The sequence below is a fragment of the Capsicum annuum genome, unplaced genomic scaffold (assembly GCF_002878395.1).
Source record: "Capsicum annuum cultivar UCD-10X-F1 unplaced genomic scaffold, UCD10Xv1.1 ctg2365, whole genome shotgun sequence".
NCBI classification, from domain to species: domain Eukaryota; kingdom Viridiplantae; phylum Streptophyta; class Magnoliopsida; order Solanales; family Solanaceae; genus Capsicum; species Capsicum annuum.
Genome location: NW_025829801.1, coordinates 694,576 through 697,710, shown reverse-complemented (window position 1 = coordinate 697,710; position 3,135 = coordinate 694,576).

The following is a 3,135-nucleotide window of genomic DNA, read 5'->3' as shown; positions in this document are numbered from 1 at the left end:
GGACTAAGTTAACTCCTTTTAGCTTCTGATAAGGTTAAACATGGAATTAGTAATTATATTATGGCTAAAGCTCTCGTATTAATGTGTAACACCCTATATTTTTAGGATATTGCTTGGTTAGTGATGCTAGTTATATGGAGGTAAACTATTAGGCTTGAAACAGTAAATGCAAGAATGTAAGTGTATTGGTTGGAGATTAAGTATGATGTTGTATGTATGATATAGAAGTATGCCCAAGGTACTATGGGGTTGCAGTATTTTCTAAGGCTATTACATATTGTGTGTGACTGGTAGTACCATTGAGTTGTTAGGTGAAGAAACAATAGTTAGATGGTATATGGTGTTGTAAACAGCCAAGTTAAGGAGTTTTGATTGATAGTGTTGAGCCTTTTGATATGATCTTAATTCTCTTGGTCTAGAGATATAAGTTTGGGGATGCGATATTTATAGGCTATGACAGAAGCAGTATGGTTTATTAAGGGTTGAATTCTAAGTTGAGTTTTGAAGGTAGAGCTAATAGAAATAAGGGTTAAAACACTAGATGGTGTGCACTCCGACTATAGGGATACCCATGAAGATTTGAAGTTAGTAAGTGTTCAAGTATTATACGATGACTATTGGGGCTATAAAAAGATAGAGTATATCTCAAAATATAGTATTAGCAGTGGGTTTTCCACTTCCAGGTGTAATCTTTTGGGTTAAGTTCTATTATTTACATGTATTGTTATACCCTAGGCTCTAGAGTAAGGTGGTTGTAGTTTAGTTAGAGTTTGTAAAAGGGGTTCTACAGGCTTGAATGATGGCTTAAAGATAAGGGAGAGATAATAGGATGAGTAACCAAGTCAGGCCCTTAGATTCTAGCAGTAATGCCAGTATGATGTAGAACATCAGAAAGTGAGGGTAATTTCAGTTTTCCTAGTACCTACTCATGACTTATGTTTCAGTTCCATGATCATAGTTCATGCTCATGCATATGATAAAGAATCATGTGCTCTTCCAGTCCCAAAATGAGGGGTTCCAGTTCATTCAGTAGTAAAAATCACATTCCATTAGCTATGAACTCCTAATTAAGGTCATGCAGCTCATGACTTATGTACTCATGTTTATAGTATGCTCAGTTCTCATAAATCCTGCTACATTCCTAATGATCGGCGAGATTCAGCTTATAGCCATGTATGCCCTTAATTGAGATCACTTTGATGAATCCATGATGTGGATTCTCTATCCTCAGTCCTCAGTTACTGTCAAATTTTGTATAGTATCCTTCCATGCTCTAAGTTATCATGTTTTAAACTTTTAGTGACTCTTCCTTATGTAATGATAGTGGTGATAAGTAAATGTTTCTAGTTGATAAAAGATCATTGTATGCTTATTTTAGATAAGGCCATACATGTGAAGTAAGATCGGGGCTAATTCTTTGATACATGTTTATGGTTAGCTAAAATTTGTGTGCGTATATTCTTAGGGTAGCACGTGGGAGTTGAATTGATAGTGTTTTAGAGAATATGTGAAGTATGTCTTTATGGGTGTTTCCCTTGAAGTTCATCTGTAGTTATAAAGATATGATTGAATGACATGTTGGGATTTAAGTTGAGGAATACATTACACGCTAGTGAATCCATAGCAAGAATTCAGAGTTAGCCATTACAGTGGAAAGGCACGTTATGCATAGGGTGTGAGCTCTAAAAAGATATAGACGACTGGATCATATGATTTAGAATAGTATTCTGGTGTGGCATATTGTTTCTTGTGATTTGGGGTTAGGCTTGATCATGGTGAGAGGATTTAATTTACGTTAGACATTAGTAGAAAGATTTATCAATGCCCATGTGAGAATTATAAGTTGAATCAAATGAGTATGGTATTTAAGGGGAATAGTAAATTAAGGCAGTTTTTGAGAAATGTTGCTAAGCTTGAAAGTAAAAAGTTGCATTGCCTAAGGCCTGGTATTTTATCATAGCTTATGAGTTATATGTCTATATTCCATGCTACAGAGTAGTGTCAATGTTTTAATTCCTTAGTCTGATGTCTTGCTTAGATCATGCCCAAGATTCTTTGCTCCCTAATGTTACTAGAACTTCTTTAGAAAAAGTGTTGAAGAGATACCCCAGTTAAGTATAAGTTTCCATTATAATTTTGTTAGTATAGCTAACAGCTCATTTTAACAGTTAGACAGAGATGTTCCTGTGGTTTTCCACCTATTAACCCAGTCCTACTATCCAAAGTCTCTTGCATATGACCATTCCAAGTGATAATCTATTCCAACCATGTTAAATGCGGATTCAGTTCAGTCTAACCATCATGTTTCAGATTCAGCTATTTAGTCATGACTCTGTTTTTCAAGTATTTTAGCTCAAACAGTGTAAGACCCTTGTATGATCTAAGTCTTGTTGTCTCATGATTCGTACTTGCATAAGTCATCACTTCATAATTCAATATGTATGATTAGATCATGAACACTTCAAGCGATTATGTATTCAAAGATAATTCAATTTGGTATTCGATTCTACAAGGGTCTACTTTAAATATGTATAACTTCTTATATGCATAAAATTTTTCATCTTAAGACCTACCAAATTGTAGATAATTGAATTATCTTTCCAACGATTCCAATTTCACAAAAATCCAATACCCGAGTGAAAAGTTATGTCATTTTTTGTGTGAGGAAGTGAGTTCTCGCGATAACCTCAGGACGCGAGTTTCATTCCTATTTCTAGAAGGCGCGACGTGATGCGAGATTCATTTTCACTTCTGGGGATCACGCCGCAATGGTCATTTACATGAAAGATAGAGGCCAAGGGGTAGTATAGTCCTTTTCCCCCATCCCCAGCCGTCCAAACATGATTTATAACACCTCCAAGGGCATTATTTTTCCACTTTTCATCATCAAAACTCACGTAAACCCACCCCTTTTCACCATGAATGAGTTTCAAGCTTTTCCTCTCAAGAACATAATAATTCAAGCATCAATTTCAAGATTACTCCAAGAAATCTAAGAGTTAAATCTTCCAAGTTCAATAATTATTCAAGAGATATCAAAAATAAAGTTTCTTTCCCAAGTTCATCATTCAAGTTCTAAGATTCAAGATTTCTTCACAATTCAAGAATAATTAAGGTATGTGGGGTTATGAACAA